The sequence below is a fragment of the Galleria mellonella genome, unplaced genomic scaffold (assembly GCF_026898425.1).
Source record: "Galleria mellonella isolate WM207_F2 unplaced genomic scaffold, CSIRO_AGI_GalMel_v1 utg63, whole genome shotgun sequence".
Taxonomy (NCBI): Eukaryota; Metazoa; Arthropoda; class Insecta; order Lepidoptera; family Pyralidae; genus Galleria; species Galleria mellonella.
In genome coordinates, this window is record NW_026442130.1 from 8,428,745 (window position 1) to 8,442,919 (window position 14,175).

Here is a 14,175-nt window from a genome sequence, read left to right on the forward strand (position 1 = left end):
CTTTATGACGATTACATTTAGCATTTTTGCGACAAATTAAAATTAATATGTGTCCATTAAACATGTTGTCGTTCGAAGGTGTATTTATTTGCAGAATTTTGTGATTTTTCTATACAAGTTTTTTTTATGAAAGTAAGCACATTTATTCTATTTAGGTAAGAACAAACAATTTAAATTTAAATGTCAAGTCCAACTATAATGATCATCTTGTCTTTACAAATGAACAATGCCAAAACCGTAGAAATTATTACTTAGAACTTAATTGTTAATAAATTATCCATTACAATCGAATTTTCTCACAAAAAGCTGGCAGCGGCGAGATTCGAACTCGCGCCTCCGAAGAGACTGGTGCCTTAAACCAGCGCCTTAGACCGCTCGGCCACGCTACCACATGGGAGAAGTCCTGAAATAATTATTATCATTTCTGTTATATTTTTGAAATAACAAAAAAATTGCATTTGGGATAAAAACTATTTTTATTGAAATAGAATATCTTTGTAGTATTTTTAAACAACTTCAGTGAGAAGAAACCGATTTATAATAAAATGACTAGGGTTCATTCCCGTATCGGTGGCATATATATATTGATACTATTGAAATCATTACTTATATATATATATATATATATTTTTTATGGATTAAAGTCATATATTAATGGAAATAGTAGCAAAATTTTACTTCGATTCGACTTCCGCGCTGAATGTTATTACGTGTTGAAATGCTTGTTTTAAATTATTCATTGTAAAATAAAACAATACGCGATAATCAGAAGCAATTATCGAATGTTGCTATTGAACATACATATAATATTGAAGTCGATAAATAAGAATATAAGTGTACAGTTTAAATTTGAAAACTGGGACATGCTGCAATGACTCGCATGAAAAGTAGAGCCGCATAACTGAGCATAAATATCCGTCTATTTTAAAGATCCTAGATCTTTAAAATAGACACAGATACACACACACATTCACACATAATAACAAAAAAATATATTTGCGTTAGTTACACTAGCCACGAGCTTTATTTATTTATTTAATTTGGATAAAGAACATTAAGAAATAAGACAAAGAGTAGGTGGCGCACGATTATGTAGATACTAATATATATATATATATATATATATATATATATATATATATATATATATATATATATATATATATATATGTATATATGTATGTATATATATATATATATAGTGTAGGTTACATACACATATAAACGAATATATAAACACTTAATGTAATGTAACTATGCTACATATAACAGGTGAGAATGATGAAGGAAGATGAAGAAAGAACTCAGGAAAATAGTACTGAACGGAGAGACTTAACAGAGGTTATATTACTATAATTATATTTTTCATTTTTTATATCCAATCGGCAACTCCCACGTGACATCCGTAAGTCACATTTATAAAAGCATAATGTTAGGTGTTCATTTTTGTGATAAATATAGGTACAGCACTATTGAATAAATCGATGTAAGCTTTTGTTAATGTCTTTCAATTCTTGTATGGTAAGTATATAGTTTATTTTGTGATATAGATGTTCAGTTTATTCATATATTAAAAAATAACCATCAATAGTTTCCTGTTTCTAAATAATTTCAATGTCTATTTACTTTCAGTTGTGGATACTGCAATTTTTTACTGTATTCCCATAAAAAGGAAAAAGAGCAATCTTTAGTACAAGTTTAATAAGAATATACGTAAGAAAATGTAAAAGTAAGGTTATAATGTAAGGTTGACTGGAAGATATCTCTATCAGAAATAAGTCCACCCTTGTTCACAATATTTATAAATGCATTTACCTTGTAATTTACAAGGGCAATCAAATCTATATATGTGTATATCTATATAAAAGAAACAAAAACAAAATATATTTTAATGACACATCTATAGATTGTACGCATACAGAATATTTAAAATCGATGATACCAATTCAATACCTAAATAGTGTTCAACAAGGTTGACCAAATTGTGAAAGGGGCCGTGAGAATAACAACTGAAATGTGAACGGTCAACATGCAGATCACCTTGTTGGGATGATCCAATGCTCTGATTCTGAATGTGCCTATGAACGCTAACAAGTTATTATCGGTACAGCTTTGTAACTTGGGAACGACTTCACTTTTTAAAACTGGTGAATGTTAATGATCATTAATTTGTTTTTGTCTAATGATCCTCTAAATTCACTTCATTTCTAAATTGATTGAAAATGTTTAATTAAATATTTAGGTTATATTTTAGTCGATTTCACACGTCTTGTAATTAATTACAGCGATAAGTGATGATTATACTCGTAACTTTATAAGAGGTAGTTAGAAGCGCTGGCCGGCTTCTACCTGCTGCGATAGGAGAAAGAATTAACAAAAAAGCCACCTAATGAATTGTTGAGCAATTTATATGGAAATATACCTATTATATAGGATTGTGAGCAGTTTATTCACAAATTAACTATTAGTGCATCATGTGCTTGACTTAAGGATTTGATGTGGAGCTTTTTTCCTTTTTTTGTTTTGTGATTGTGACATAAAAGTTGCTATTTTATATTTTTTTAATAATCTGATGGCCTATCTAATGAAATGTGACAACCGACGTCTATAGATACAAACAACACCAAGGACAATAACAAATATGTGCTATTTAAATGGCAAACTATACAAAAACACTAGATTTTAGCAACGATCACATAATAGATGTTGTCATTCCTGAAATTAAAATGTTATGCTTTCGTATTTTATGATTTTACTACCATATCCCAGCCTTTAAACTGAAAATCAATTTTTTTATACGACTTAGAATGGCAAACAAGCTGACGGCCTACCTGATGAAAAGTGGTAACCGTTACCTATAGACATGAGCAGTACCGTGGACATAACAGTACACACACATACTGTTTCACCCGTAATACCCCCCATGCGTTGCCATACCTGAGGACTCAGATGTTATTCCTCTGTACCCTGTAAATTAACACCATATCCCACCCTTCAAATCGAAACACAGCCATGCAAACACAACTACTTCACGGTAGAAACACGAATGGGACAGAGGTACCCAAGCAATCGACTTTTGTACAAAGTCTCCCTCTGGTATAGTAAGTAAACACATATAGGTACGTAAACTGTGTTTACCAAAGGAATATAATGCACAAAAAAAGATAAGATAGGTAGTATCTATTTATTACACAGTCTGTTTTTGGCAAATATGTTGAGACTCATAAGAAATCATTAAAATAAACGGACATGTTACTGTGATGTGACATCATTTCTAGTCTGCATTACGTATATACGTTTTCCAATGAAAGCTGGATGTGTTACTAGTGTTTTACGAGAGTCGAGAGTACGTACGTGACAGTGGTCGCTACTCTTACAGAGAGTCCATTCCATCGTTTGATGACAAATTTCGCGAAACAGTGCAAAGCAGCGTTCGGTGTGAAGCTCTGTTAACTCACTCGACAGTTAAGTTATTGTACAAACAGTTAATATATCACCTAACAACACGTAGTTATAGGTATTTCCAAATACGTAGTATGTACGAGTAAACGTTAACTATAAAATAAGAAAGAAAAATTTTAATTACTGTTTTATTTTAATATTGTTCATGACGTTGCACCGGCAAATTTATTTTCTGTTATTCCTGTCTACGGTCGACTGGTAGATAACACCATATGATGTTAAGTCCACCATTTACACTTTCTAAGTGTACTAATGTTTAATAAATAAATAAATAAAAATGTACTTAAAGATTGAGGTCCTAAATATGTGCTCAATTATTATTTAGTATTATCATTTTAATAATATAATAAAATTGTAAACGAGGGTATCCGTAAAAAACCAAAGTAACCGACATAGCCCGAAAGATAAACAAGTTGAAGTGGCAATGAGCTGGTCATATAGCCCGAAGAAGCGACAATCGATTGGGAAGGAAGGTTTTTGAGTGGCGATCCCGTACGGACAAACGTATTGTAGAATGACTCCCCACTAGATGGAGCGACGACCTCAAACGCATTGCAGGGAGTCAGTGGATGCAAGTAGCTCGGGACCATTCCTTATGGCAGTCTATGAGGGAGGCCCATATTCAGCAGTGGACGGTTAATGACTGAAATGATGATGTTGAATAAAATTATAAACAAGACGATGTTTGTACACGGGTAATAGTTAAGAAAAGAATTATATAAATGGTTTTAGTAAATGAAGTTGTATGAAGATAGATTGGTGTAATCGCCAATGTTGATGGTGTATCATTATACATAAATGAGCACAAGAAGAAATAATATGTAAGAATAGATATCTTTGACTCTATTTACTCCTTAAGGAACCTAAAGTGAAAATGAGGAATATATGTATATATACATACAGTGCGCATACATACTTTAGTATTACCGTTGACTGTTTATAATTTTAATAATATTTTGTCAAAACTGTTTATAGAAAAAAAAGACTCTATTCTTAAAATAAAGCAAAAATTAGATATTCAATTACTTCTGCTAACCTCAAAAAATATAATTGAAGATACAAAAGAAGTACAAGTTTACAAGACTTTGAAATGAACCATTGTGTGAATTTCACCTACTTCGAAGGAAAAATGCACGATTTTACAGAAGACACTGTGTATCACATTTTGAATTACCTAGATTTTGATTTATTAGTAAGCACTTAGTATTCATGAGGATGGTCCAATACTGTTTTATCACCTCATTGTAGGATAATTTGGAATCATGACATTACATTGAATATAGTCTTGAATATAGGAGAAATGAGACGTACGGACGACGTACACTTTTGTGGATGAACTGCTAACCTGTATACAGTATACTCCTAAATTATATAGATAGAGTATTGAGCCTCAAAAACGGGTCAACTTTTTATCAGCTAATTGTCAAATTAGCTGACTCGTTTTTTATTAGTATTTTATATACTTATACATGAAATGTATCTTGACGTATTATATAATAAAAAAAAATGTGTTTGCGCATTAAAAAAATGTAGAATTTATAAGACAAAATAAGTATAGATGTTATAAAAGAATCACTCATAACTATTTATCACGCAAAATTGTATGAAAAAGTTGACACATTTTTTCGAAATAGTTCTATGGAGACACTAACATATATAATCTAAAGGTGTACTATATCAAAGGCCGCTAATTTAAAGTTTGTATGAACTTCAAGTGCCTCTAATTGTCTAGTCTTTCTAATAACTAGCTATTGCCATGATAGTTGTTAAGTTAGGATATACTCTACCCTTGTACTAAATTTTATTTTAGTCTGTTCAGTCATTTTGGATTCAAGTGATTGAATAACAAACATCCAAATATTTTTACAAACTTTTATATTTATAGTAGTAAGATATAATTTTGAAAGTAAATTTGTAGGATTGTTATATTTAGTTTATTTATATATTAACATATATAAGAAAAAAAAATGCAATAAAGTTTATTATCGGTAGAAATCACTTTTTAGCTATGCGTTCGAAGAGCTCAAAACCGTCATGAAAATTAGTACGCATCTATATTTATTTATTTATTATCTGTACTTATGCCAGATAGAGATTTATTACTAAGACTTTTTAAATATATTTAAGACCACAAGTTGTGCATACAACTAGTCTAAACTAATATTATGAAGAGGAAAGATTTGATTTTTTGTTTATAATGGATATACCCAAAAATACTTAAACTATTTAAAAAATTCTTTCGTCTACAGAAACCTACATTGTCACCAAATAACATGGGTTGTATTTTATTAAAAAATACTTTGCGAAGACGGTGCGTTTTTCTAGTAAGTAAATAAATATGTTATGCTTATTTCCATTGCGTCACAGAGATGTGGATCGCTCGAAACGCCGCGGCGGCGATCTTTGGACGAATGCCCGCTCAGGCACGGGCCTGCTCTAAGTCTAGACAAAGTGGCAAACAAATCCATTAAATTTCTAAATACGTTTACACCGCCGTATGCATTCTAAAGAATAAGACGCCAGATGTACTGTGTCGTTTCATCACCTGTGTGCAGCGTGCACCGGCATAAACGCATTTAGAAATGGACTCGTATATTCGTAAACGGACTGAATCTACATAGTGTATGGCTTTTAATATGTTTAATAAGTGTATTTGATTTATTCGATGTTCAATAGTACTTTTTCGTTAAAAATTAATTAATTAATTATATCAATATACAAGAGCAATAAAGAAATAACAGCTAGAATTTTACATTTATCAAAATTTTTATCTTACTAATAGGTATAATAAAATTTTAACTAGACGATGTGTGTACAAGGGGAATATTTAAAACAAGAATTATTATGAGGGGTCTTAATGAAACCAATAGATGCTTAAAATATATTTTTCAGGAATTTTGTCTGTCTGTATGTTTTTCTGGTATTACGCAAAAAATATTGCACCAAATTGGATACGGTTTTTACAATTGTATTTCTGAGGATCTAACATAAAAACTGGTATGTGTTTTATCTTGAATAGGTACCATTTAAAATGGGCTATTTCAATGATTTTCCTACTTTTGAAATCCATGCGTACGAAGTAGCGGGCATAAAGTTAGCATTTAATATGTTTATATTATATAGTTATAATAAGATAAACGCTTGGATTTAGACTTTATATTTTTTATCCATCATAACATCGGCCCATTAGCTCAGTTGGTTAGAGCGCCGTGCTAATAACGCGGAGGTCATGAGTTCGATCCTCTCATGGGCCACATTTACTTTTTCTTATTTATTTATTTCAAATGGTACTTATTTCAAAGATTAATTGAATTTTTTACCTTGATGTCTATTAGAAATATATACTATTTTTTTTAAAGTAAAAACTTTGTGAATATAATCCCTATAGATCTACGCAGAGCATCCAATAAGCATATTTTAAAAAGAAGACACTTTAGTTATTTGTTGCGTCAATAAAACCAGCTCTAGTTACAAGTTACTCAATAGTTACTATATCTTATAATGTTTATCGTAGATTTGTATATATATATTACAAGTAATCGTTATGTGTTATATGTGTATTTATTATTTTTTCTTATGTCTTATTATGTATACTTATTTCAGTATGTTACTATAATTACGTCACTAAATTTTAGTTAGCTAATTTAAGTTAGCTTGTAGAGAATGCCATGTGGCATTAAGATCGCTACTTGTACATAGTTTTATTGTGCAATAAATAATAAATAAAATGAAAGTGTATAGGTTTTAAGGGTTAATATAACAGTAAATTTACATTTAGTAGATACAGAGGCATAACACCTTAGTCCCCAACAATGCCAACACATGGGGGGTATCTGAGCGAAACAGTATACTCTGTTATGTCCATGGTACTGTTCATGTCTATAGGCGACGGTTACCACTTTACATCTGGTGGGCCGTTAGCTTGTTTGCCATTCTAAGTTACATAAAAAGAAGACTTAAATCTATTATTAATTTAATTTCATTTTAGTGATAAAGCACCTTAGAATCGACCTCATTGATTGTAAATGTTACAAAGTCAGGATCGAGATTACGCCCATAGGTGTCAAGAAACATCTAAACTGATGCGAAGTTAACGATGCACAGCTTTAGGTCCAAGTTCCGACTTATTGCTCGGAAATTGCACCAATTCATGTTGAATATCAGCTACTGTAACTTCTACTACTATCATAATATCGAGTTTACAACTTTTAAAACATTGTATCCTTTTCTAAACCTACCGTTCTACATGCTATCTACGATCGTTATGATTTGGTGTACAATCGGCATTATTCTTACAAATTGACGTGTTATTGGGTAATTTTGGGTTTATAAATTGTTTACAATTTACATAATAATATATAATCACAATCAGCCGTTAATTGTCCACTGCTAAACCCAGGTGTATTCCTACTGGGAGGTTTTGCCAGTAATTACCATGCTTAGCAGGCAGGTTGGCAACCGCATTTAGGCCTTGGTGATATTTCAAGAGTGATGCTACTGCACATCTCTCGACTATTAAGTATCATTACCCGCCTCTTATGATACTCATGGGAAAGGAAGGAGTGGTCTATTTCAGACCGGGATTATTCGGCACAATATATATAAAAAGCGATATCAAAAAAAAAAGGAGGGCAGAGACCGTCAATTTTACAATTGTTTTTTTGTATCTGTCTATGTCATTTCGTATTTGCCAATTCTGAATCAATTTTAGCAATTCTAAATCAAATTTATAATCCGATATTGTTTATTTTAATATTGCCATATAAATTTTGTTACTGACCATAATAACGGGATTAATAGAAATTATTAATAGAACATATAGAATTAATAGAAAATAAGCCCTATGTGAAAATTTTAATCTAATTGATTAGGTCTATAAATTGTGCTCCAAATCTTGTTGTTCGTAATCAGCTTTAGCTAATAGCATCGTCGGCGATACCAACAGTATAGTCTTATAAAATCTAATCTACGGTCTTTATTTTACAGATGGTACAGATTTATGTAATTTACATTAAATACGATAAAATTTTCTTCATGAAAGTATGAACTAATGTTTAAAAAAACAATGTGGCCCGTAAGAGGATCGAACTCATGACCTCCGCGTTATTAGCACGGCGCTCTAACCAACTGAGCTAACAGGCCGATAACGTATACTTTTATAATTTATAAGTTAATCGTATAAGTTTGAGATATGTATATTTCTTTATTCCACAGCATTACCTATTGTTTATTATCTAAGGCGGATCACGCATGATCGACAACGTCGTCTAGACAGTGGCAAAAGCATCCATTTTTAATTACGTCGACGCTACCATACGCATATGAAAGGACGACGCAACATGCCTGGCATCTCATTCTTTTCTTTCACGTATGCGATAGATAAGCGTTCGGCAGACTATGCCACATCTTTTCATCCAAAAAACCTCAAAGTTTGAAAACGAATGTCTTTAACCAATGCATGTTGCCAGTGATGACTTAAGGAACTGAAACATGATCCTATACGATTGCTCGAATGCAAAACCTTCAAATTACTCAATGGGCTATGGAAAGCATTCGGAGTTTCTTTGCGTGATAGAATCCGAAACGAGGATATCCGCAAAAAAACCTAAGTAATCGATACAGCCCGAAGGATAAGCAAGCTAAAGTAGCAATGAGCTGGTTACGTAGCTCGAAGAACTGACAACCGATAGGGAAGAAAAGTTCTTGAGTGGCGACTCCGTAGTGTAGGACGGAGATGATAGATGGAGTGACGACCTCAAATGCATTACAGGAAGTCAGCAGATGCAGATGGCTCAGAATCGTTCCTAATGAAAGTCTATGGGGGAGACCAATGTCCAACAGTGGACAGATGATGCGATAACGTAAATACATTTTGATGGCGATGATGATACAGTCGTTAACTGTGAAGGCTGATGTTATGATGATGATGTTGAGGACATTAAATTAATAAAGCACAGTACAACCTGTCACTAAGGTTTATTTATTTTATATCAATGATTGGATTTATTTCGTCATCCTTATACCTTTTACCTATAACTTAATTCTATGTATGTATTTATGGCTGCCATCTGTCCGGATTCGTAAAATATTTCTTAATTTTGTCCGATTATATATTATACAGTCATCTGGCATCTCTATGAAACATGAGCTCCAAATGTAGATATTTTAAAATTCATTATGTAATTAGTTCAGAACTATATTCAATGTTAAAGCGTTTCAATATTATTCAAAATGATAACTTTGGAAATTTCAATTTTTTGTCAGCCAGTCCATAGAAGGACGGATGGGTGGTGATTCTAAGACACGTACACTAAGATAGATCATTCTTTTTTAATAAAATAATAATTTTAGTAGTGTAAATATCAACCATAAACAATTAAGCTAGAGTGTACGTATAATGTATTTTTTTTCTCTTTATCAAACAGTTTATTTATGATCATCATTTAACAATGATGGTGATAGATACTGGATACTAAATACCGATATTACAGAACATAGTGTTCGAAGAGACCTTTGCACTACCGAGAGTCGTAAAATAAGTTAACACTTTTATAATGTAGATATTATAGGTACTAACCGCCTATACGAGTATATAATATTATAGGAACCTTTAATTTTGTTGCCATATTTGACTACAGTCAGAAAATGGGACTGAATTGTATCTTTGACATATCAATACCATCGCCATATTGACAATTATAAATATATTAGACTAGCTTTTACCCGCGTATTCGCCCGATGACCAGCATATGTTGACCGAAGGGGATAAAGAGTAACCTACCTCTTATGGATTAACCGTATAGTTCATTACACCAAATTTAACACAAAAAAAACAAACTTGCTTTCGTATTTATAATATTAGTAAGGATTTTATTTAGTTTTTATTGGTTTATTTTTAGTAAAATAAAAAATAGTCGTTTTTAATACTAATATTTCTGAATGACTACTATGTTTATCTAACTAATCCCACCTACTCTTTGTCTTTTTCTCAATGTCCTCTACCCAAAGGTTGTCTGGAAGAGATTGCTTAGCGATAAGGCCGCCTTTTCTATCACTTCTCATTAATATTTACTGTATTTGTTATTTCTCTTTTTACTTGGTGCAATAAAGTGTAAATAAATAAATAAATAGGTGCCAATAGTGTTTATATAGTAGTAATGAATAAATAGACGCTAAAACTACAACATAATTAGCATAAAATTCATATAAATTGGGCACTTCACGCTCTATTACTATAGTGTGAATGGTATTTTAAATTCACATCATAAATGTTAAGGATTCGTAACTAATTAACGAAACAGAATGCATTTATTATTTACTTAATAAAATGACAAATAACACACTAGTTTTTGCCCACAACATCGTATTAAAACATGTATTTTAAACTTCCTAATTTATTCATACTAATGTACAACGATATAATATGTAACGTTATAAAAGTTTTGAAGAGAGGATAGGGTTCGACACCTAACGCTTGTAAAATTAAGAAAATCTTTAACGAATACAAAACATTGTTTAAAAAATTGTCGTTACATGAAAAAGAGTTAACAAAAGTAAGTTTAATATCCGTCACTAGCTAAACTACTTGCTTAACGACATTTCCCTGGTCTGGTAGAAGATGCGACTCGAAGAAGCTGCCGATCGTCAGAAACTCAAGAAAGGATTTAGTGGTACCGTGGCCGATAATGAGTAAACTTTTTTTTGATAATAACTTTTTTTACAAATTTTGTATATGTTAAAGGTGTTCCTAATTTCACGCCAATTAGATGTAAGACCACCTATTCAAAATTTCTAAAATGTTACAAATATTATATCTAAATTCTGATTCAAATGTTATGAATATTAATAAACTTACTACTTGGGTAGCAACATAATGCTTCCGTTAGATAGTTACATCTCACTTAATATCACATTCAGAGGTAGATATGAAATAGGGCTGCCCTTTACAAAGCACTAGTATATAAAAATTTTATAAATTTATATCTACTTGTACTATATTGTAATTTATTTTAGAAATAGATATATAAATAAAGATACATATTATGTATATACATTGATAAAGACAATAAATAAATGAAAATCCTTTAAAGAAAACTTATTATAAAACACTTTAAAAAATAAACATGATCATTTATATATAATTAGTAGAATATACTCTCTACATATAATTATAGCATAACAACAGAGTAAATTTCCATGTAATATCTTATGTAAAAATATAAATATATAAACCACAAAATTACACCACATAAAGCTTGAATTGTTTGTTAGAATAAAATTATATATTTATTACCAGTATTTTTTATATTAGATTACATACATACATACATACATACATATCTGTCACGCCTGTCTCCCATTAGGGTAGGCAGAAACAATGGAACGCCAAATGCTTCGATTCAAACAAACCTCCTTCGCTTCTTCCACATTCATCAATCTATTCATACACGATCGCCAGTTACGGGTACTTTTAATTTGGCCCTTCTTTAGCACATCGCCTATTTGGTCAACATACGTCCGTCTAGGGCGGCCCCTACCGACATTTCCATTCATTCTATATTAGATTACCGTGAGTTTAACGTTTATTTATCATCTTTTAATATTTATTACGAACCTATTGTACATTATTAATTAAGGCATATGAAACAGCTCCTATATAGTAATTCATAAGAACAATTATTACACTGACTCAACTAAGTAGAAAAATATACTTATCTTGTCTTATAGTCTTCTAATTTTATTCCAAGAGTAAAAACTAAAAGCTGACAACCCTGTCATAATATAACACGGTGAAACGTGTGCGTCGATTAACGCAGAAGATAATAGCCGTACAGACCAATAACAGATTAAGTATAACTTTGGGGTTAAGCAGGAATCGAGAATTGATCAGCTACTTTGTAATTATTATAACATTACAGTATTGTATGATTATAATAGATGGCTATTACACGCAAGTGTAATTTATAATTTTATTATTATAATTTTTATGATTATCATATTATTTTGATATAGTTACTTATGTTATAGTCACGGCATAGAATAGGCTACCGTTTCCTTTCTCGTGTGTGTCGTAAGAGTTGACTAAGGGAAATGATGGTGGAGAGATGGACAGCAGAGTCCCTGCTTAGAACATTACCAAAAGCAAAAATGTTATTGCCAACCCGTCTGCCAAACATGACAACTACTGGCAAAACCCCCTTTATGGGGGAGATTATATTTAACAGTGGACAGTTTAACGGCTGATACAACCATTTATATTTAAAATGGATTAAAATAAAACCGGAATCAAAATAGAAATAAAAATTCAAGATTTTGAACTAATTAAGGATAAGAATTGTTCAGACTGCCGAGTTATACTGAGGTAACAGTTTGTGAAATCCCAACTATCCTTTTTTATATGAGCATCATTTAATTACGTAAGCTCTATATAATTTAACTCTATTTAATTAACTAATATTTTATATATATATATATATATATATATATATATATATATATATATATATATATATATATATATATATATATATATATATATATATATATATATATATATATACTGATTTTTTGTTTGTAAAAAATTAAGTAAAAAAATACTTAGCAATTTTAAAAATATATTCAGCTATAGAAAGCTACATTATCAATGAGTAAAATGTTCGATGTATTATTTAAAAAAAAACCGCGAAACCTGAGGACTGCTGTAAGGTTAAGTGTTTAAACCTTTTTAATCGTTTCTACATTATACATAACCATATAATTAATATGTATAACTTCAAATCATAAATTATGCTAATACATACAATATTTATGATGTTTTTGATGACATTTCGTATTTTATATACTACGAAATCTACAAATTACGCCACATTTTTATAAATTTTGTCATTCGTCGATAAATTTATATATAAATATAACAAAATATGCCTATTACCGTTTTTGATATTTATTAAAATATGTGCCTAGTCAAAATTCATGTTAAATTTAATTAATTAATTTATGTATTTACTCCTTTTTACTTGAGTCAAACAATAACATAAAAATTTTATTAATTTAACATTCTTTCTGTGATACTCCATTCCTAGGCAAAGACTTGCTTCAACTGCTTCTATAGTCTTTTTTAATAGAACTTATTGAAAATGTAAACAAAGGAATAAGGGTTTTGACCAGAAGAAAGTCTGTTGATGTCCAATACAAATATAATAATACAATTTACCAGAGGGAGACTGTGTACAAAAGTCGTTTGCTTGGAAAATTCGAGTTTCTACCGTGAAGCAGTTGTGTTTGCATGACTATGTTTTGGTTTAAAAGGTGAGATATAGCAGTGAATTTATAGGATACAGAGGAATAACACCCGTGTCCTCAGGAATGGTAACGCATGGAGGGTATTATGGGCGAAACAGTATACTCTGTTATGTTCATGGTACTGCTCATGTCAATAGGCGACGGTTACCACTTTCCATCAGGTGGGCCATGAGCTTCTTTGCCATTCTATGTATAATTCATTATCATCATTATATTGCATAAAAAAACAATTGAAAAATCGATTAATTAATCGAATGTTTCAATTTGTTACAATTTCATTTAGATAATGTTTCTATGATAATTTCAACAATACTTATTTATTTATTTTATTTATTTATTTATTCATTAGTACAAATATGTGTACATGGCGGACTTAATGCTAAAAGCATTCTCTCCCAGTCAACCATAGGG

General features: G+C 30.9%; 3 non-coding genes across 3 annotated transcripts; 1 reads left to right on the top strand and 2 right to left on the bottom strand.

Annotated features, from left to right (window-relative positions):
- Positions 1–307: 307 nt before the first annotated feature.
- Trnal-aag (transfer RNA leucine (anticodon AAG)) lies at positions 308–389 on the bottom strand. The gene has a single exon. It is a non-coding gene; the product is annotated as a tRNA-Leu (tRNA).
- Positions 390–6,642: 6,253 nt separating this feature from the next.
- Positions 6,643–6,716, top strand: Trnai-aau (transfer RNA isoleucine (anticodon AAU)). The gene has a single exon. It is a non-coding gene; the product is annotated as a tRNA-Ile (tRNA).
- A 1,814-nt stretch (positions 6,717–8,530) lies between these two features.
- Trnai-aau (transfer RNA isoleucine (anticodon AAU)) lies at positions 8,531–8,604 on the bottom strand. Its single transcript has one exon. It is a non-coding gene; the product is annotated as a tRNA-Ile (tRNA).
- Between the last annotated feature and the right edge of the window lie 5,571 nt (positions 8,605–14,175).